This window comes from Ascaphus truei, chromosome 3, assembly GCF_040206685.1.
Source record: "Ascaphus truei isolate aAscTru1 chromosome 3, aAscTru1.hap1, whole genome shotgun sequence".
NCBI lineage: Eukaryota > Metazoa > Chordata > Amphibia > Anura > Ascaphidae > Ascaphus > Ascaphus truei.
Window position 1 is genome coordinate 197251689 of NC_134485.1, and position 23552 is coordinate 197275240.

Sequence of the window (23552 nt, forward strand, 5' to 3'; positions counted from 1 at the left end):
AAACTTAGATGACAAAAACCATCACATCATATATATTTGTGTCGAAAGGAGTGCTACTAGGATTGTGACCTCATGCATAGAACAAAAGATAAAAAGCCACAGTGCTACATCTAGAATTTATACTAAATGACCTTAGCTAATGAGAAGATAAAAAGATAAGTATTTAACTATATAATTTTTCAAGTTGATGTAGTACTCAGGCTTTTTGTCTTTTGTTCTATATACAGTAATGACAGTTCTTGCCAAGCACCTATGAATGACCAGTCTATTAAAGACAGCTCTCTCTCCATTGGAGAGGTTATGAGAGCGTTTTGCAGGGGCAGCAGTGTTAGGACCTACAGATGGGCCATACTGTGATGTGGTTGTAGGATTAACATACTTTAGCCAAAGAATGGAACTAGATTACCCTTGTTTCTGAGAAGATAAACATATATAACAGGACATACTTGAAAACGAGAGGTAACTCTCAATGTATTACTTCCTGGTAAAATATTTTATTAATAAATAAATAAATAAATATAAGTATTTAACTATATAATTTGTCATATTGACTGTAGCACTGGGACTTTGTCTTTTGTTATATACTGTACATGAGGTTAACAATCCTAGTAGCGCTCCTTTTGACACAAATATATATGATGTGGTGGTTTGGGGTTCTGAGCTTACTGCAGCTGTGTGGGTTTTCATTAATCAATAAATATTTTAAATAGTTGTGCATATGCTCCTCTTTTTCCTTTCTTTTTTTCCTGGGGACATATGTACTGAGTGTATCAAACTGCTTTTTAAATTGTGCTTGTGTGCACCAATGTAGTATTGGAAGCAACTTGGTGAGTGCAAGCACAGAAACTAGACACTCAGCAACTCAATAAGCCACTTTGTCCTACAATGTGACTACAACATACATCACAGCGAAATGCTCAAAGAACTAGATTAGCTATCAGCTGAGTCTAGGCGCAAAGTAAATAGTTTCAGTCTTGCCTTCGAATACTTTCTGGGCAAGCTACCCATCTATCTGAACAAATTCCTCACCCCTACAACATGCTGCACTTATCATCTGAGATCTGACTCCAAAAGACTGGTCCCAAGTTTCAACAAAGAATCCGTCCACTCCTCCTTCTCTTACAGTGTATACCACAACTGGAACAGTCTACCGGAGTCTCTCAAAGCTGCCACCAGTCTAAGTTCTTTCAACACTTCAGCAGTCTCACATTGTTACCTGGTCTGTAACTGTTACATGCGCCCAATTAAATATATTATCTTTAACTGTTCATGAAATGTCTTTAAATATAATGTATAACCTCTGTTCATTTAATGTAACCATGCATTGTCACCATAACTCTGTGCCCAGGACATACTTGAAAATGAGAGGTAACTCTCAATGTATTACTTCCTGGTAAAATATTTGATAAATAAACAGAAAAGAAATCCTATGGCGGCGAACAACTCAAATGTTAGAACTATTAGACATAAAAAGTAACTTTTAATGGTAATGCATAGAATAAATTAGAGAGTTAATTGTGGTACTTAAAGTGCTCTGCAGACACCAGATTGGAATACAGAGGACATACATAAGTATACACAATGTGTGAAAAGAACCAACTGGTACAGTAACGTGAACATTAAGGGAATTTCAGAATATAAAATCTGAGCAGCCTCTAGTGTATATGAGTCCTCAGGCTTTAATGGCTGCTAATTGCTGAATATTAAGGGGAAAAGGCTGAGAGTATATATATATCCAAAGTAATCTTAGTATTTTCCTCATTAGTATTAGTAGGAATTGGAACTCCCTGTAGTACCAGCTAAATAAGCACTGCTATATTAGCATGAAGTTATAAAGTATCTCAAGGAGAAAAGAAAGAGAGGAATATAATGGACACATAAAATGGAGGACTCATAAAGGGAGAAGTCCTGGCAGAATAATGGAAGGAGAAGAGATAGCTATGTTATTAATATAGGAACCTATGTTGTCCTTTGGTATATTGCTGTTTGGAAGAACGGAGGATCTAGTCACTAGATGTCTAAAGCTAAAACTGCTCAAATACCAATAATATCTTAAATCTTAAGATAGCTGACTTGATACTACATACTGCATAACTTCGAGCCTCAAATACCAGACACGGGCAAGTGTCGATCTCCCATTTTGCCTTGAAACTTACAAGGGACACTTCGCCACTGCTTTTTTGCCTCTGATCGTATCGGCCCCATGATCTATATATAAGACAGAAATAATGTTTGGATGTCTGTTTGTGCCCTCTGTGATTGGCCGGCGGACGCCAACAGCTCATTGGCCTGCGGGGTGGGCTGACGTCACGGCCACGCCTACGCAGGGCGTGACAGTCGCATCACACTCACACTGCGTGCGCCTCTTGGACTCACTCTCCATTTGGTGATTCACTCTCCTCACTCTCCATTTGGTGACTGCAAGGACACACACTGCCTCCTACTCCTCCATTTGATCACTGCTACGACTCTCCGCACGCCTCACTGCCCCCCCGGTCATCCTGCCTCTTTTAGCTGCGGCTGGCTGCCAGGGACACCACGTGCCAGACAACACCTCACCGCCCCCGTGCAGCCGTCCTCCCGACACCGTCTTCCACCCTCTGACCGAGAGCCACACGCCGTGCCTGAGCCCCCAGGAACCATCCACCCCCGCCACCGTCATCCTCCACCCACTGCTCCTCACCTCAACCCGCCCCGCCGCCTGACACCCTCACCCGACCCGCTGCCTCACACACTACACGTGCATTGTGGGGCCGCGCTGCTCCATCGGCACCATGGCGCCACTTTCCTCCCGGCATATCTGTTCCCCCTCAGCGTGCCCTTTCCCCTCGCCGTGCCCTTGGCCCTGGTTGCCTGCGTGGATGGGCATGGGGGGGGGGAGCAGGGCAGTGGCGTGCGCGGCATGGCTGACTTGCCCCAGGGGTCGGGCGGTTGGGGGAGATGGGGAGCCTCCTGCTGGGATCACCGCCTTTCCTCCCCCCAACATCCCTCCTCTCCCCACCGGCACTCACTTTCAAAGTTGTGCCTCTTACTCCTGTCTGTGTGTGTGTATGGGAGACAGTGTGTGTGTGTATGTGTGTGTGTGTGTGTGGGGGGAAGACAGTGTGTGTGTGTGTGTGTGTGTGTGTGTGTGTGTGTGTGTGTGTGTGTGTGTGCGTGTGTGGGGGGGGAGACAGTGTGTGTATGGAAGACAGTGTGTGTGTGTGTGTGTGTGTGTGTGTGTGTGTGTGTGTGTGTGTGTGTGTGTGTGTGTGTGTGTGTGTGTGACAGTGTGTGTGTGAGACAGTGTGTGTGTGTTGTGGGAGACAGTGTGTGTGTGTGTGTGTGTGTGTGTGTGTGTGTGTATGGGAGACAGTCTGTGTGGGGGGGCCGGGGGGTGACGCAGGGAGGGGGGCAGTAATGTGAGGTGCAAGGGAGGGTAGAGTGATGTGAGGTGCCTCTTACTCCTGTCTGTGTGTGTGTATGGGAGACAGTGTGTGTGTGTATGTGTGTGTGTGTGTGGGGGGGGAAGACAGTGTGTGTGTGTGTGTGTGTGTGTGTGTGTGTGTGTGTGTGTGTGTGTGTGTGTGTGTGTGTGTGTGTGTGTGTGTGTGTGTGTGTGTGTGTGTGCGTGTGTGTGTGTGCGTGTGTGTGTGTGTGGGGGGGGAGACAGTGTGTGTATGGAAGACAGTGTGTGTGTGTGTGTGTGTGTGTGTGTGTGTGTGTGTGTGACAGTGTGTGTGTGAGACAGTGTGTGTGTGTTGTGGGAGACAGTGTGTGTGTGTGTGTGTGTGTGTGTGTGTGTGTGTGTGTGTGTGTGTGTGTGTGTGTGTGTGTGTGTGTGTGTGTGTGTGTGTGTGTGTGTGTGTGTGTGTGTGTGTATGGGAGACAGTCTGTGTGGGGGGGCCGGGGGGTGACGCAGGGAGGGGGGCAGTAATGTGAGGTGCAAGGGAGGGTAGAGTGATGTGAGGTGCAAGGGGGGTAGAGTAATGTTGTGAGGTGCAAGGGAGGGGGGAGTAATGTGAGGTGCAAGGGGGGGGAGTGATGTGAGGTGCAAGGGTTGGGGGGAGAGTGATGTGAGGTGCAAGGGGGGGGCGAGTGAGGTGATGTGCAAGGGGGAGAGAGTAATGTGACGTGCAAGATGGGGGACATTGATGTGGGGGCCAGGGGGGGGGTGGAGAGTGATGTGGGGTGTAGGGAGGGGAGACCGTAGCTCTAAAGGATGGGGGGGGTGGACGGCGCTGTGAAGTGGGGGGGGGGCAGAGCTGTGAAGCGGAACAGAGTTGTGAACGTGAGGGCCAGCCAGCTGTGAAGGGGGGTAAATCACGGGCAACGCCGGGTATATCAGCTAGTAGGTAATAAGCATAAGGGTAAGGGGTTTTTAGGGTAAGGGGAACAGGGTAAGGGCAAGGTTAAGGGTTTACCTTGGCGGTGGAGCAGCTGGCGGCAAGAGTTTCCTGTGGCGAGGTGAGTGGTGGCTAAATGCCAGCGAAAACTTGGTCGCAATGAAATGGCCACGTCCAAACATCCTAGACTGCAGCAAACAACGTAGATCATTGATGGGCAACATGATATACACATTATCTACAGTATTACCCAGCTGCTGGTAGGATCTTCTCCCAGCCCACCTCAAGTTAGAAACGTAATGCTGGTGTGCTGATGAATACTGCCCCACACCTCTTCTTAAACTCAGAACTAGTGATCAGGTTAGGAGACGTGGGGGTTAATATTTATCAGCACATTGTCAATCAACAGCTGATGCATTGTTGAGAGAGGTGAGCAGATTGCTGGGGCAAACAGTGTTTGGGAGCTACAGGCTAAGCCCTATGGTTTGCCTGTTGCCCACCAATGCTGCAGATCATTGCTGAACTTCTGTGATTTTCAACATACAGTACAGTAGCTTAGCACAGGCCTGATTATAGAGAACAAAGTGAAAGAAACTTCCTAATAGATGAGCTCACAGGAGCTGATTGTTGTAAACCTGAGTGCTACATGTGGAGCTCCCCATGAGCCATAAGATTCCTTTACTTCCCAAGTGGGAGCTGGCTTAACAGCTCTCCTGCAGACCAATTAAGATCCATCAGGTATTAAAGCCTTATTAATTGCAAAATAGCGAAAGATTCTGGCACATGAGATAAGATATGACAGACTGGCCAGGATTCATCTTCAAAGAAGTTGGCACAAATGCGTACAGTAGGAGAATTTAGACTAATCTTCAGGAAATGCTCTGTCAACCTGCAGCCCTCATGTTTTCTTGTACTCCTTCAAACATATCTTTTTGTAGTCTTGATTTTCTTTCAAACTCCATCGGTTTCTTTTCACTCTGCCATCCCATTTTCCTGTTCTGGGTCTCCCCTTCCTTTGATCTTATTTTCCGTTTTCCATTTTCTGATTACGATTGCTCCACCTGTTGAGGTTTATGTAATAATTTACTACAGTGACTTGTTTTCTAGTTTCTTACATCTGACGCAGATTGCCAACCAAAGTGGTTTAATACTACATCAGACAAAGCAGTTTTTTTTTTCATGCTGAAAAAAGTGAGTACTAACGAGATTATAGTTTGATTAATCTCATCCCACGTGTGTCATGTAACTTTTCCCTATCGTCTCCTACTGAGATTACCAAATTTCTAGCTTCCACCCATTGTACAATAGTCCAGCAAAATACCTTCATACATCAATGTATATTCATGTTAGTCATTCCCCAAAGTTACCTTTACACAGACACCAATAACATTTTTCCAATTTGTATCTGCTTCTCTTTTCTGCCTTCCAGTTTTCAAGTCTCTCTTTGTGCCTTCACTGCCCAATCACACTCTCTATAATACTTTATCTGTCAACCTTGTGTATTCCTGCAATTCCTCTATTCCTATTCCTCTTGTCTTTGCTTCTTCTCCTTCCTTCTTTTCTATGTTAGATCAGAATATAATTTGATTATGATTTGGAAAACTTCAATGCACTGTTTATTTTGAGAACCCGCAGAGTTCTGAACATGATTTAAAGTAAACTCTTATAATATGATTCCCGTGGAGATAATGACTTTAAGTAGCATTTTATGTTTGGAGAGCCCCTTACTCCTTGTGGTTTTGGAAGTACAGTATATAGCGTGTGGATATACTCAGGTCATTATACACAGCATTATGTTCATTTATAGAAGTGAGTGGAAATTATTCACCATGGACACGAATGCAGCTTTATTGCCATCTTGAGAGTTGATAATAGCTCAATTCATTGTTCTTAGCTGTTGACACAGTGTGAAAAATGTCATTTTTTAGCACTTTCCTTGGCTCCCCTCTGCCACTTCTATTTCTGGCTTGAGCCCCTGTCTGTCAGCTTTCATTGGCTTAAAAGCAAGGGACTGAGACAGATGGGAGTTGCACCTCCACCCTGATAATAATTCTAACATATTCATCTATGAAATTCTTATCCTTTACTTAAACAAGAGTTTGGGTATTAACGGGAGACTTTATTATAATAACCATACTGCTGTACTTTGCCAGTGTGGCTCAGTGAGTAAAGACATTGGGGCCTATTCTAGTAGCTTCGATAACTTTGCTGCCATCTCGATCGGTTTGGCATGTTCTCACCGAACGGTCTGTCCTTTGTGTTATCACGGTATTCAGAAAGAATCTGAAAGCATTTCCACAAGTCACAAACCGTGAGGTAGGAAAATGGCAATACCGCTCGGGACAACAGCGATGGTATCTCAGCCTCTCTCAAAGTTCTCCCCTGTGCGATCTGGCCGCAGTCTGTAAGAGCTGCACAGAGAGAGCCGCATCTCCCTGCACAGCGCTTACAGACGACCAGACATCTTTTATTTACAAAACAATTAATTTTTTGGAAAATGCTTGTTTTTATTTCATTGCTATATATTTTTGGAGCTTGTTGTTTTTTACTTGTGTATTTTTGCTGCCTGTTTTTTAAAACTTTTTGTATATTTTTGGTGCTTGTTTTTTGTTGTTGTGTATTTTTGGTGCTTGTTTTTTTATTTTTGTGTATTTTTGGTGCCTGTTTTTTTTTTAGGTTGCCCATTGACTGCCATAGTAGGAAATCATGCCCATATTATAAGGGCATGGTGTACCACTGTGCCAATCAATGGGTAGAAGGTGGGGGTAGTTGCCTAGGGGAGGGTGGTTATGCATCCTGGGTGGATAGCGGGGGGGGTTAACCCCTTAATTACTATAGCGGTTATAAACCGCTAAAGTGATTAAAGGATTAGTGGCTATTAGTTTGTTTTTTATTGTTATTTAACTACCTGTCATGCTGTGCAGCCCGCAGACCAGACCAGTCCCCTGTACTGAGGTGGGATGTAGAGTATACACACCGACAGCAGAGGGGGCATGTCCGGGATGTGGTGTAGTAGCGTGGCCAGGCCTGGATGTAGATAAAGAATGGTCAGTACTTGCCGAGTCTGAGGATATAGAATGTTCCATAATCAAAATCTGAAGCCGAGTCCGAGGGTCTTAGAGGTTAGAATAGTCAGTAGGAAAGCCGAGTCCAGGAGCCAGAGGGGGTAGTCAGACGAGCCGGATCGATAGCTGTAGGAAATAAACACAAAGAGGGCACAACACAGGTTCCAGGCAACACAGGTAGCAGGGAGCTATGCAGAGCAAGGAAGTGAAGGCAAAGCAGGATATTTAAAGCGGCAACGACCAATCCAGATGAGGGGCATGGCGGGGGCGTGTCGAGGAGCTGCTCGTGAGTGGCTGAGTGACCAGGAAGTAGTAGAGCACACCTGAGAGTCCTGGAGACGTGGTGAAGATTCCCACTAGAATGCAAGATGGCGGCTGTGGTGGATTTCAAGGTATGCGCTGGGCGGTGGCATGGGTAGCGACGGGGGGGCATTAGCAGCAGCCACTGCAGTACTGGTGGAGGGTAAGGAGGGGTCACGCCACAAGGGACGTGGCCCCCGATTCCTTACAGTACCCCCTCCCCCCCTTCAGGATCGACCTCAGGACGATCCATCCAAGGCTTCTGTGGAAATTTCTTGTGAAAGTGATTGAGTAGAGCTGGAGCATGAATGTCTTCCCTTGATATCCAGTAACGCTCTTTTGGACCATAGCCCTTCCAATGTACAAGGAACTGTACTTTTCCCCTGTATATACGGGAATCCACGATGGACTGCACCTCGAATTCTGAGTGTCCTTGAACCGTAACAGGGTTGGGTTTACGGGCTTTTGCAGGGAAGCGATTGCTCTGAACAAAAGGCTTGAGCAGGGATACATGGAATGCATGTACTGTGATAAACTCAGAGGTTACCAATCGGCAGGTAGATGCGATGGTAGCAAGGAATCGACACTGCTCATCAGAGGCAGTCACTTCTCTCAATCCTGGCACCAGAAATCCATCTTTAGGTTGGCGCCTCCTCAGTCGGGATGGAATCGTACCACTCTGGTATATGTCAGAAGATGGTGGATTGAAAGTCCTTATGATGGTGCAGTCAAAGACTCATGCTGACTGGTTCGAAATGTCCGTATGTGGTATTTGTCTGTATATCACAGCACAATAAAGGACTTTGGCAGAGATTCAGCATACAAAGCGCCGGTCAATGACGTCACTACTAGTCGCACAGTCTCCTTGTCATATTCTCTAGCCTGCTGTACCCATGCTTGGCCACCGGGACTGCTGTCACTCTCAATGTCTTGTTCTAGCCTGCAGTACCTATACTTGTCCACCGGCATTGCTGCTGCTAACTAAGGAACATTCCAGACCCTGATACCTGACACCTCTGCACCTGTGCTCCACCTCTCAGCCTGCATATATAAACCTCCCTTTCCTGTTCCTCCCTTGTCTGTTTATACTGGTTCCTTAGCTCTTGCAAGGTTCCTGTGTTTACTGCTGTGCTAGCTATTGCTATCATCCTTTTCCAGTCTCCTCGTTGCCGACCTCTGCTTGTTACCCGACTTCGCTATCTGCCGCCTGCCTCTGATCGCTGCTTGTGACCCCTACTTAGCTCCCTGCTGTTCCAGCCACTGGGATCCACTTCAGCCGAAGTCCAAACCTTGGCAGAATAAACAAGCCCTACCATGGATTCCGCTGGAACAGACCCGGCCCAGGCTCAGACACTCCATGACTTACAACGTATCATGGTTGGTTACCAAGAACAACAAAGACACGTGTTCAATCGTCTTGGCCACTTGGAAGAACAAGCCGCCACCACGGAAGCTGAGAATCGTGAACTACGTGCAGCCTTAATCACCATGTCTGGTCAAAACACTGTGCCTGTGCAAACCGCACCCCGTATATCCCTTCCGGAAATTTTTTGGGGGAAAAAACAATCTTTACGGGATTTCCTTAATCAATGCACACTTGTGTTCAAGCTTCAGTCCACCATTTATCATTCCGAAAAAGCCCAGGTTGGACTGATCATAACCCTGCTCAAGGAGGAGGCCCTTGCTTGGGTCTTCCCTATGTTAGAACAAGATAGCCCACTACTAAGGGACCTGGAGGAGTTCATCGAAGCCATGAGTCTTATTTTTGATGACCCAAATCGTAGTGCAACCGCTGAGGCAACTCTGAACAATTTCGTCAAGGAAGGCGCTCGGCAGCTGAGTACGCCGCTGAATTCCGCAGATGGGTTAACAATACTGATTGGAATGAGGCCGCGCAGAAATATCATTTTCGTCAGGGTCTCTCGGAGCAAGTTAAGGATGAACTAGCCCGGGTGGAGCCCCAGAGAGATTTCAGGACTTTGTCCGTTTATGCATCCAAATTGATCGCAGGCTTACGGAAAGACGATTGGAGAGACAGGGGTTCATGCCAAGCAACCCCGGGTTTAGAGATGTCAGTACCCCAAGACGTTCCAGGGAGACTGAGGAGGAGCTGATGCAAGTAAATACACTGCGTGGACCCATCTCAACCGGGGAAAGGAATAGACGCCGAACAGAAATCTCTGTTCATATTGCGGAAACGATGGGCACTATCTCGCTGATTGCCCAAACAAGTCCAGGCGGTCTTCTTTCCAGAGCCCTAGGAGAAATAAGCTGCACGCTATTTCAAAGACTGTTTTCTCTGCTTCTCAAGGGAAAGATAACCCTCCTTCACTACACCCTCACCTCCTGGTTCCTATTATAATCGATGAAGGAACACAACGTTTTTCAACCACAGTAATGGTCGACTCAGGGGAGGCAGGGAATTTTATGGACAAAGAATTCGCCAAGAACAATTCGGTATCATTTGTATCCAAGGAATCGCCAGAAAGGATGGAAGTCGTTGACGGTTCTCCCTTGAGCTCTGGACCTGTTACCCATGAAACCAGTAACTTAACACTAATCATGGAGCCCAATCACCAGGAGAAGATTTCATTTGGTCTCATTCCATCACCTTTGTTTACAGTGATTCTGGGAAATCCATGGCTCATGATCCATAACCCACTAATTGACTGGAAGACAAAGACCCTCACGTTTCCCTCGGAGCACTGTCAGCTAGCCTGTCTACCTAAAACTCCTATGCAGAGTGTGTAGGAATACATAATATTTCCTCGTCTCAAGAAAATCTTCTGCCGGCTCCATACTCTGAGTTTTTAGATGTGTGTGACAAGAAGAACGCGGATACGCTTCCCCACATCGCTCTTAAGACTGCCCCATTGAATTATTACTGTGGACCACACTCTCCTCTTTTCTCTGTACACACTCTCTCTAGGTGACCTAATAACATCTCTTGGGTTTAAATATCACCACTATGCTGACAACACCCTCATTTACTTTTCAACCCTTGACCTTACACCTGCCATACAAACCTAAGTTTCTGAATGTCTCTCTGTTATCTCATCCTGGAAGACCCTCTTTTGCCTTAAACTTAACATGGCAAAAACAGAGTTCCTCATACTTCCTCCCAAACCTGACCCTATTATCTCCTTCCACATTACTCTTGAATCTTCCATGCAGTAGCTCAAGCACGCTGCTTAGGGGTCATTCCCAACTCCTCTCTCATATTCTCCTCTTTCATTCAAAACATTTCTATAACTGTCGCTTTTTCCTCCACAATATCACAAAGATACACCTGTTCCTCTGTTGCTCAACTGTTAAAATCTCTGATTCAGACCCTCATTCTCTCCCATCTTGATAACTGTAATCCCCTGCTATCCCAGATTCCTGACTTTCACCTGTCTTCCCTACTATCTATCCCAAACGCTGCTGCCAGAATCACTCTACTCTTTAAACTCTGATTCTGCGTTTCCCCTCCTGAAATTCCTCTCCTGGCTGCTTATCAAATCCTACTATTTTTGTACACTTTCCCTACCTACCAATTAGATTGTAAGCTCCTCAGAGCAGGGACTTCTCTTCCTTAATGTTACTTTTATGTCTGGATCACTTATTCCATGACCTCTTACCCTTACCCCCTTTGCTACCTATATGATTACGACGTGCACCACTCCTGTGAAGCGCTTTGCATATTAATGGCGTTATATACATGAAAACATACAATACAATATATACTTCAAACAATGCTTATGATCTTTTACTCACATTTTTGAACACAAAATATTCCCAAACATCTTAATCCTCTAGAAATAAAATTGAAATGTGTTTTTACTCGTTAAACACAATACAGAACACAACCAATACAAAAAAACTTCTCTCATACACAGCCAAACAACATCACAAAAATAACGAACAAATAAAAGAAAGACATTTCTCCCCTATTACCCCACAATTTCACCCTGCAACTATATTAATAAAAGTTCCCTTCTCTTTCTTTATTCTCATAATTAACCTGACTTTAAAACTACTCTGATGCTCCGGAGCTTTTTGAGTTAAACTTTCGTATCTTAGCACATTCCTCGCGCTGGAGAAAAAGTGGGGGCACGCTCTGTGCTGCTGCGATTTTGATTCTCTTTCTTGCAGACATTTGATTTCATTGTGAGCAAAAAATATTCATGTTTTCGTACGTACTTGCAAGTTTTTGGATGGTGATTTGTGCACACAGGTGATACTTAGCATGGTTTATCTTTCACACAGGTAATCATTCAGGAAAAATTCATTACGGTATCAAATCCATCTAACCACTCTCCATTAAGGGCGCAACAATTTTACTTGCCGGCACCGAAACTTGAGTTTATATCCGGAAATGATTTATAACCACTTATTGCATGTGGGGAAATGGAAGGAAAAGCTGATACGTTCATAACTGATTTGTGCGGCGTCCGCCAGCCGGGCTTGCCATGCTTGACTTTTGCCACAAAAACCTCATAAAATCCAAAGATTTATACTGCCACAGACACACAGGGATTACTGAAAGTTAGAAGGTTCCACTATGAGCCCTTGCGTTCGCATTCTTACGAATAAGAAAACCGGTGCGGCTGCTCATAGGTTCATGCTTCCTTCTATAGTAATTTATTGCAAACAAACTTTTTTCATTGGGGTGGCATGTTTTTCATTGGGACTTGCATGTGTATTTTCATTTGAACTTGCATGTATTTTCATTGGCCAACAAAACATATTTATATTGTCTCTTCTTGTTCTCTGTATCCATACTTTATTATTTTTGTCTGCAGACACACAACCTCTAATGGCAAATTTTTTAGCACTTTGGTTTCCCATTATTCTCCTGTTACAGTAATCACATTTAATTGACCTGTACAATACACCTGATACAATAATCAGCGCAAGCTTTTTGGCACATAACTTTTGGCATGTTATTGTTCTGATTTTTTCACCATAACTATACCTAAGAAAACACTTAAATTACTTCAGCGGGTCCAACCCAGTCCTGATAAACCTTATACTTTTAAAACATGGATACAGATAAGACCTTCTAAACAGATATCCATAAATAACCTAATTTGGTATGTTAATGACAAGACAGAGCAAATGTACAATCAGGGACCCTTCCTGCTCAGACAACAAAAATATTTATCACAACCCAGGATAGTCTGAAAAACAATCCCTTAAGCACACAAACACTCACCTTCATCACCAAAACACCAAAAATTTTAACGGGACTCTCACCTTAATCCCAATAAAACTTAACATCTATAACACTTTAAAATGGATACAGGAACAGACAAATAAACTTATTTGACACTGCTAGGTTAACCCGTCAACACAGATTGAGACACCCTTCAAAACACATCTCTCTACACATCACTCAAAACAACTTTTTAAACTCAGGCTTTCCTCAAAAGGTGCCTTTTACCTTGATTCTTACGAGCGCTCAGATTTGAGTGACTGAGGAGTGTTTTTTTCAGGTGCTCAGCTTCCGGTATTTTTGGGTTTCTATTCTGGGCGCCATCTGTTAAAAGTTGTGAATAAAAACACAAGTCTGAGGTTATATTTTGCAGAATAGACAAATAAGTTTATTGCTTTGTGCTGTGCACACGCAGAGGAGAGTTTCAAAATAAAACCCTCCCAAAAACATGGTAGCATACAGGCATTATTTATACACAAAATACTAAACCCACGCCCCCTCTACAAGGTTGCGTGTCGTCACTACGTAAGCGTAAAAGGTAAACAAACTTATGCACACGAACACATCGAGTTAAAGCATTATTATGGGATGCATATTAGAAATGAAATGATTCAGCTAATATTCCTTATACAAGCTGGTGACTTTTACTCTACATACAGAACACATTGTCCCCCCCTCGGACAGTGCCTATCTGACTCGTATTTTCATAACATTGGCACTTAGCCCTCATTCTCAAGGTACTTTGGCTTAGCTGAACCGCTCAATATCAATTGGAACTTCAGAAGAAAAAAATGTATTTTAAACTAACGTTCATTCCACTTTCATACAGACAATAGACAATATCAGGCACCTAAGATGGATGCTGACTCAAAATGGTTGCTTAGATCCCAGTGCTGTTATGTCAGACCCCCCCCCCATACGTCATATTCTCACTTTGTCAATATATAGAACAACAACTTTATTAACAATTACGATAAAATACATCCTAACTAAAAACAGAACATACTATAAATAATTAAACATAATCTGAAATAGAAAAAACACAATATTAGTTTTATAAAAATAGACACCATATTTAAAATAGGTCTGAAAAATATAAGAAAGATATATATAAAAAACAAAGCAGGGAGAGCAAAAAGTACACAGACCGGTAACACAAACATGGGGTATGAGGAGGGCCTAGATGTTTAGTAGAGGGCCCAAATATCGACATCCTCATTTAACCCCTTAGGAGACATAGGGTATCATGCAGTAAGCAGCGAAAAAATGCATTCGCCAGTTTAGCAATTAGCCATGTTTTTGGCGAGTTAAACTGTCTGTATGCTGTAAGGGGTGAATCCCTGGCGAATGAATTAGCCACCACCATTTGATGAAATGGCATGTAACCGGTGGCGGGACGGCTGCCTGGCGAGAAGCTGCCGAGAAGCCGTCCCCTGCCGAGTTGTGTTTGCAGCAGAGAGAGATCCGCTGCTCTCTCGGCGCAAACTTCAGCACAATAAAAATTATTTTTAAAACAACTTTTATTCATAGTGTACATGTGCAGGGGGTCTCCGGAGCTGAACCGCATTGGTTTCAGGTCGGGGGACCCCCTGCTCCCCGAGATACAGGCCCCTTTATGAGGTGCCGGTATCCCTCTGTATTTAAAGGTCCCGATCACGTGACCGCGGCATGTAAATAAAGCAGAGGGATACCGGCACCCCATAAAGGGGGCTGTATCTCGGGAAGCAGGGGGTCCCCGGACCTAAAACAAAAACGTTTCTGCTCCGGAGACCCTCTGCACATCTACACTATGAGTAAAACACACATATCAATAAAGACTCGTTCCATACCTTACAGGGTATCTGCTACGGTAGCGAAGCAGCATGAATATTTATTTAATAATACTATACAGTGAGCAGGGGGTCCCCCGAGCTGAACCGCATCACTTTGTGGACCAGGGACCCCCTGCTTCCTGAGTTACAGGCCCCGGTATGATTGATCGGATGGGCAGTGTAGCCGCCATGTTTATAGCGTCCCATACGCTACGTGCCCGCAATAAACATTGCGTCCACACTGTAACCGATGCCCCAAACGGGGGCCTGTAACTCGGGAAGCAGGGGGTCTCTGAGCCACAAATAAATGCGGTTCAGCTCAGGGGGCCCCCTGCTCCCGCACAATATTATTAAAATACATTAATGCTGCTTCATTACCATAGCGGATAGCCGCTAAGGTAATGAAGGGGTTAATGCATAATAGCATGTTTATTGGGGACACATGCCCCCAATAAACATAGCAGCAATACACAACATACAATACAGTAATGGGCAACATTACTATTATCCACAAATGGATAATAGTGCAGTTGTCCATTTACAATACATACACAACAATAAAGACATTAAATACATATAGCACTCACCCATGTGCGGCTGCCACGATGAAGGTCATCCTCATCTTCATCATGCCCATGCCCCATCCGCTTCTGCAAAACAGACACAAGAATTAAAACATCCAATGTAATGTCCCCTAACCCCTTAATCACCATAGCGGTTATTAACCGCTACGGTCATTAAGGGGTTAACCCACCATCACCCACATACCCTCCCCCACTAACCCCCCCAAGCACCCTCACCCACTACCCACAGGGGAGTCCTACCAAATACCCTTGGGGCCAATACCCCCTCCCCCAGCACATACAGTACAATAATGTGCCAAATAACTATTATCCACATAGGAATAATACATTATTTGGCCATTATTAAACACATTAAATACCGTAATAATGTAAAGAAAATTCTACTAACCTCATCAATAAGAAGGCTCCGTCGCCAGCATCATCCTTGGGGTCCGTTGCCAAAATAATAAATAGCCAATACATCTCAATTACAATAAAATACCAAGGAACCCCTTAATCACCTTTTCGGGTACTAACCTCAAAGGTAATTAAGGGGTGAAGCCATCCTGCAATGGCAACACCACTTATGCATAACATCCTCAATGAATTAAAAACCAATTTCCTACACAAATCTCAATTAATCATTCAATCTGAAGCCTCAAATGCCACTTAAAACATTGCTTTTACAGTGTATACATGTAGCATAACATGTAAACTACATGTACACGCTGCAAATCAATGTTAACAATACAGTAATCCAACTCAAATAGCCTGACATCACAAGAAGTATATTATGTCAGCAAATAAAGTCACCATCAATGAATTAACAGACATGAATTACATCCCTAAACAATTAAAATACCATCCATACCAATTACACAATTAACTATAGCTATCGTAACAGAGAACAAGTTCAAAACATACAAAAAAGGACACCAACAATTACAATATACTATAGCAAGCCTCTCCATAACCTACAGTACAGCATAAAGCCCAAAACTTACATCTCTCTAATAATAAAATACATTTAACACACATCTCTCTAATAATAAAATACATTTAACACACATCTATGCATAGCAGCATAGCCACAATCATTTACAATACAGAAAATAAAGCTTGAACAACACTATAATTTCTTACCCTGTATGTATATATCTCTCTAGACATACATACATACCCATGCATACAGTGGCAAGAAATGATATGCATAAAAAAAAATGAATACATGAAAAAGCAAAAAAAAAAACACAGTTACATTAAATACATTTCTTTATTTAACTTACCATTACTTGCCCCCACCGACTCCCGTTGATCAGCTTACTCACGAACCAATCCACGAACAGGAACCCATAAAATAAAAAAACATAAAATAATAAACATTAAAATAATAAAACACGACAATCCAGGGATCTTCTAGTTGAAATCCATCTTCATCTGTATTCTTCTACCTTCTTCCGGGGTCTTCTTGCCGTCCAGTGCCACGCCCTGGTCTTCTTTCTTCAGAGGAGGTCCTTCCTCCTCGGCGTCTGGCTTCAAAATGAGACGACATAGGCTTTTAAAGGCCTATGACGTCACATTTTCGTCATATGGTTCCCACGGCCCTGATTGGGCCGTGAACACCATGTGTTTTGGCTGATGTAAAAAAAAATGATGACGTCACTTAAAGGCAATGACAGCACAGCCAATCAGAATGGCTTTGCTGCAATTGCCTTTAAGATGACGTCATGAAAAGACACATGGCCGGACTCACATGGTACGGCAGCCAATCAGAGCGTGGGAAGTCTATCCCTACTCTGATTGGTTCAAGTACCATGTGACAGAGGCTTGGGGGAGAAAGGATGTGACGTCATTGAAAGCCTCTGTTATATTATATTAATGGTATCAGCTCCGGAGACCCCCGGCATCAATCCCAGCCAGGAAAAAGGCCTGAATTTTTTCTAAGTGCCGATCCGCCACTCATCCACTGCCTCTGAGCAGCAACTTGCCATCTTTTTCTTGCGTGGCTGATCCGCCAGCAAAACGGTATTCTAGAGAGGCGAATAGCTCCGCTTAGCTACTCGCCTGTACTAGAATACAGGGTGGCTGAAAAAGTTGGATTTTAAGGCGGAAAGTGCCTTCTCGCCCCGCCACCGGCGAGAAAAAAAAAACGCCAGCAAAACTGGCGGTTTCTTTGAATCTCGCCACTTTCTGGCCCCTTTCTGAATACAGATAGGCTTTTTAGGCAGAAAAGTGGCGAGAAGTGCCTTTCCGCCGCTTACTGCATGAACCCCATAGTATCCAATTTATGTATCCAGTATGTTTCTTTGGAAGATAATGTTTTAACTCTATCCCCGCCTCTTCTGTTCACAGGAATAAATTGAATCCCCTAGTTAGACTAGAGGGATCTTTGTTATGGTAAATTAAAAAGTGTCTAGACACACTGTGTTTATCAAAACCATTTTTAATATTTCTGACGTGTTCCTGTATTCGAACCTTAAGGCTGCGTTTGGTCCTGCCTACATATTGATACCCACACGCACATTCCAAAAGGTAAACAATATGTGTAGAAGTACATAAAATAAAGTCATCAATATTAAAAACTTCATTAGTGCTTTTAGAATAAAAAGTTTGTTTGTCAGGGTGTTGATACTTACAAATGGAGCACTTACCACAAATAAAATTGCCCTTGGGTTTAGACCCTAACGAATTCCTCTGAAGGGCAATATCGGTACTAATAAAAACATCACTAGGTGCTAATATGTTTTTAAGATTTTTGGCTCTCCTATAAATAAAACGTGGTTTGGTGTTTAAATGAGATCCCAAAATAGGATCATTGCACAATATACCCCAGTGTTTACGAAAAACTTTTTCAATGTCCTTATGTACAGAATTAAAATCTGTAATAAAAGCCACATTAAGAGTATCATCTTTCGCTGTTTGTCCTACTTTATTTCTATTCTTGGATCCATTCTGAATAAGCATATCACTACGATCCATTTTACGTACCCTAATAATCTCTCTTTCGAGAAGTTCCTTAGGATATCCCCTCTCTCTAAATCTCAAGAGCAGCTTATTCGCCTGCTCATTAAAAACCTCTAAACTACTGCAGTTACGTCTGAGTCTAACAAATTGCCCTCCTGGTATGTTTTTTATCCATGTATTTTTATGATTACTATTCGCCATCAGTAAGTTACTTGCATCAACCTCTTTAAAGAAGGTCTCGGTCTCCACAGTACCGTCCACTCTTGCCGTGAGTCTTAAATCCAAAAAATCTATCTGAGTGGCATCCACCTTATGTGTGAACTCAAGATTATAGTCATTCGTGTTAAGATGGGCTATAAATGCGATTATCCAAAGCGGAGCCCAGCTGTTTGGAGGGAAACCCCCTCTGGAGATGCTGACCGTCTGAGGAGGAGTTCCCGTGAGAGTTCTGCTCCAGAGCTACTGCTACAGTTCCCGCTGAGAGAAGCAAGCATCTGACCTCCTTGCCAGCAGTCGCCGAGCTGTAACCAGTGTTATATACACTAAATGCACTATTTTACCTACTTGATGTACGCAGATTAATTACCCTTCTATTCAATATATATTTGTATTTACTTACTTCACCATTTGGCGTTGTGCGCTGTGTTTTTTGTTTCCATTTCTTAGAGGTTAGAATAGTCAGTAGGAAAGCCGAGTCCAGGAGTCAGAGGGGTAGTCAGACGAGCCGGATCGATAGCTGTAGGAAATAAACACAAAGAGGTTCCAGGCAACACAGGTAGAAGGGAGCTATGCAGAGCAAGGAAGTGAAGGCAAAGCAGGATATTTAAAGTGGCAATGACCAATCCGGGCGGGGGCGTGTCGAGGAGCTGCTCGTGAAGTAGTAGAAGTAGTAGAGCATAGCTGAGAGTGCTGGAGACGTGGTGAAGATTCCCACACGGAGCGAGGGGTGGAGACAGGCATAATACGCGTGCTATAAATCCTAGAAGGAAGTGCACGCTCTGTAACACCAGCGCCAGAATCCAAGATGGCGACCACGGCAGAGTTCAAGGTATGTGCTGGGCGGCGGCATTGGTAGCGATGGGGGGCAGGGGCAGCACCCACTGCAGTACTGGTAGAGGGTAAGGAGGGGTCATGCCGCAAGGCACGTGGCCCCCGATTCCTTACACTACCACAGAGGACGGGGAGGAAAACTAGGAGGAAGACGAGGACGGCCTTTATCCTGGCATTGGTAAGTGCAACTTTAATTTACTTTATGCTGGCTGGATAATGTTTTATTTTTAATGGGCAAATGATCTATTATCCAGATATGGATAATAGTAACTTTGCTCATTACTGTACTGTGTGTTGGGGGCTGTGGTGAAGTTGTTGGGGGAAGAGGGGGTGCCCATTCATTGCCATTGGGGTTATCTTTGCTTCCATTGAGGACATAGGTAACCACACTGGTAATCAATGGGTGTATTGGCTAGTATTGGGTTTTAATGTTTATTGGGAGTAGTGGGGGTGGTGGAAGGTTGTATTTGGCCCATGGTGGATGTTTATGCCTACCGGTTGGGTATCGGGTTACCTTAGCGGTAGTAACTGCTAAGGTAATGAAGGTGTAAACTCCTCCGGCTACCCTACCGCAAGACCTAAACACACACCATGGGCCAAATACCACCCTCACACCCTCCCGCTACCCCCAATAAACCGGGCACTGGTGTTTAACCCCTTCATTACCATAGCGGGTTACCCACTAAGGTAATGAAACTGCCTGTAAATGTATTTCTATTACATAGGATTGCAGCCGGGGTCTCCGGAGCTGGTATTAAAGTGCATCAGCTCCGGAGATTCCCGGCATCAATCCGATGCAATAAAAATACTTATTTTATCTAAGTCCATACCATCTCGCCAGAGAAAATTGACGAGTAGCTCGCTAGGTGAGAGCCTCGATGATCTCATTGGAGGTACTAGAATAGGGTGATTTGATCAAAAACGCACTGGCAGCGCTATACAAGGGAAAAACTATTATTGTTATTGACCACTCATCATAGCAGAGCCTCAATAGCAGCACTTCGGGCAAAGGGTTAAACCAGGAAAAATAAAATAAGAGAAGTCTAGTAATGAGCAGACACTGGAAATCTAGAGATGATCATGTTTTAGTTTGCAATTAACTAGTTGTATATAGTAAAAACATAGTTTAAAAGATTTTTATGATATATTGGGGTCTAAGTATCACGCAGACTGTTTTATGCTTATGCCTGGCAGTTTTATTGATTCATAAAAAGTGGAGAAAAAAAAAACACAAGAAGATGTCCTTCTCGATGGATTAAAAAGTGTGCTCAGGTGAATCAACCCACTTTAATTCTCCTGTATTTTCTCCCCATACCAGTTTTTAATGCAAAAGTAGCTAAGTCAATGCAAAGAAACTGAACACATCATCATTGCATATTCAAAACGACTGTTTTAGTGTCAATTTAACACATACCGTATCTGTTCAGCCTCTCTTAAGGCTTAGTAAGTATCTACGTGTAACAGATTTTCTGGCCTGGCTGAACCACCAAATCTGACATTGGCCCCTGTGGTCTAACCAGTCCCCATTACATGGTAGTGCCTGGTGGTGCACCTGTTGGCAACAGGACTCCTGAGTCTCCCGCATGATGGTGTATGGGGATTGTCAACCAGACAGGTCGCTGAGGTAGTGTGTGTGCGAGTCCTACCTATATCCAGTGCAGCGCCTCCACCTTATCAGGATCCCTGCATCCGCTTGGGGATTGTTCTGATGAGGAACTCCTCCGTGGTGCCTTCCTCTGTGGAGTAACTTCACACTCACACAGTGGGGTTGTCTTTGAACAGAGCATCTTTATTTGCATGGTGGTATGGGCCCGCTGCCCTTCACAGCAAGCAGCTTAGCCGCACATCTCTCTTGCTGCTATCCCTTTGAAAGGAACGCCCTCCCAATGGAGTGGGATCCCCTCTCCCCTTAGGGAGATCACCCCTGTGCCAGGTCCCTGGACACAGTGTAGGCCTTGTTTGCCTTGCTGCTGTTTGAACTTGAACTGGGCCACTAGTTGAGACACTAGTGGGCCCCTTACTCCCAAGTCTCAACACAGACTTGTCTCTCTAATAACACACTAACTTTTGGCAGTGCTGTGTCTTATGTACCTCAGGAAACAGGCACATCTCTGATGTCACTATTCGTGGACTCAGAGTATGTAGCCCCTCCCATCCTTACATATGACACCTCACCAGGGTGTGAGGGCAAACCTCCATGATTGATGCTGGCAACCCTGTAACTTACCAGGCTTACTGCCAGCATGAGAGGAAACTGTATGCCATTTTACAGCATGGCTACATATGGATGTGTTTTAACTCATTGCTGCTGTACACATCTTCAGAGTTTTGGTTTTCAATTCACTTTCAAAACCAAGATAGTAGGGGAAGGAAGTGAAGTTTAAGGATACAGGGGGCTATGCACTAAGCTCAATGGCTTTGCGTTTTGATTTGGCCAAAAAGCAGGTTCGTTAAAAAGTGAGGCCGGGAAAGCGATGCACTAAGGCCTTGAGCCCATTTTTTAACGTACCTGCTCAAAATAGCTCAAAACAGCCACAGCGTATGGTTTGCTTTTTTTCCCCTGCTAGCGTTCTTAACCTTTACGTATGCTAGCTGATAGAAAAAAAAGCCGCATGTAACATTTGTATGGAGATTTGCTATCTCCATGCAAGACTGTTACAGGCGATCGTACACTAAATAAATACATTTTAATACTAGTGTACATAAGCAGGGGGTCTCCCGAGCTGAACCGCATTGGTTTCAGGTCTGAGGACCCCCTACTTCAGGAGTTACAGGCCCCGTTATGAGGTGACGGTATCCCCTGCAGTTTAAAGCTCCCTCGTCACGTGCCTGGGTTATTTACATTCTGCAGGGGATACCGGCACCCCATAAAGGGGCCTGTATCTCCTGAACTAGGAGGTCCTCGGACCTGAAACCAATGCGGTTCAGCTCAGGAGACCCCCTGCACATATACACTAGTATTAAAACATACATAACAATAAACAATAATTCATTACCGGTGCGGCTATCCGCTATGGTAATGAAGCAGCATTAATGTATTTTAAATAATAGTGTGCGGGAGCAGGGGGTCCCCTGAGCTGAACGCATTGATTTCTGACTCAGAGACCCCTGCTTCCCGAGTTACAGGCCCCGGTATGGGGCATCGGGTGCCAGTGCCGCCGCCATCTTTATAGCGTCCAAGACGCGACGTGGGCTCTATAAAGATGGCGTCCGCACTGGCACCGATGCCCCAAACCGGGGCCTGTAACTCGGGAAGCAGGGGGTCTCTTAGTCAGAAATCAATGCGGTACAGCTCACGGGACCCCCTGCTCCCGCACACTATTAATAAAAATACATTAATGCAGCTTCATTACCTTAGCGGATAGCCGCTAAGGCAATGAAGGGGTTAAGGCACATTAGCATTTTTATTGGGGACAATTGCCCCCATTAAACAACACACATCCCCCCCACCCCCTAACGCATACAGTACTGTAATGGGCAAAATTACTATTATCCACATATGGATAATAATGCATTTGCCCATTTTAAATACATATAAATTACAATAAATACAGTCAAAACATTTAACACTTACGTTTTACAGGCACCCACGATGAAGGCCGTCGTCATCCTCATCTTCATTCTGCCCATGCCCCTATGGTGCTGCAAAACATGCACAACAATTACAATAGCCAATGTAATGTCCCCTAACCCCTTAATCACCATAGCGGTTATTAACCGCTACAGTCATTAAGGGGTTAATCCACCCTCGCCCACCACTCGGGAGGCCTACATACCCTCCCACTCTAACCCCCCACCCCGTGAGGCCTAACCACCATCACCCACTACCCACAAGGTAGGCCTACCCACATACCCTTGGGGCCAACACCCCCCCCCCCCAACAGCTACAGTACAATAATGTGCCAAATAACTATTATCCAGATATGGATAATATATCATTTGCCCATTATGAAACACATAAAACATCCACAAATCAAAACATGAATTATTAATCTTAAAACCACCACATTGCATGTTAAAATAAATACAGCAGCCATTGCAAATATAAAAAAAACAAACTGCAGCTAAGCAAATGTCTATGAAATGTCACACAATTGCATTGTGTGTACATGATGCAATTAATCAGGGCATCATATAACACTATGCAAAATATATGTATATGTAACCACCAATGTCATCCTGAAAATCAATTAGAAACTAACCAACATCAATACAATTAGCATCAGTCAATTAATCCATTTCCTCAAACAATTCAAATACAATACAAATCAATTATA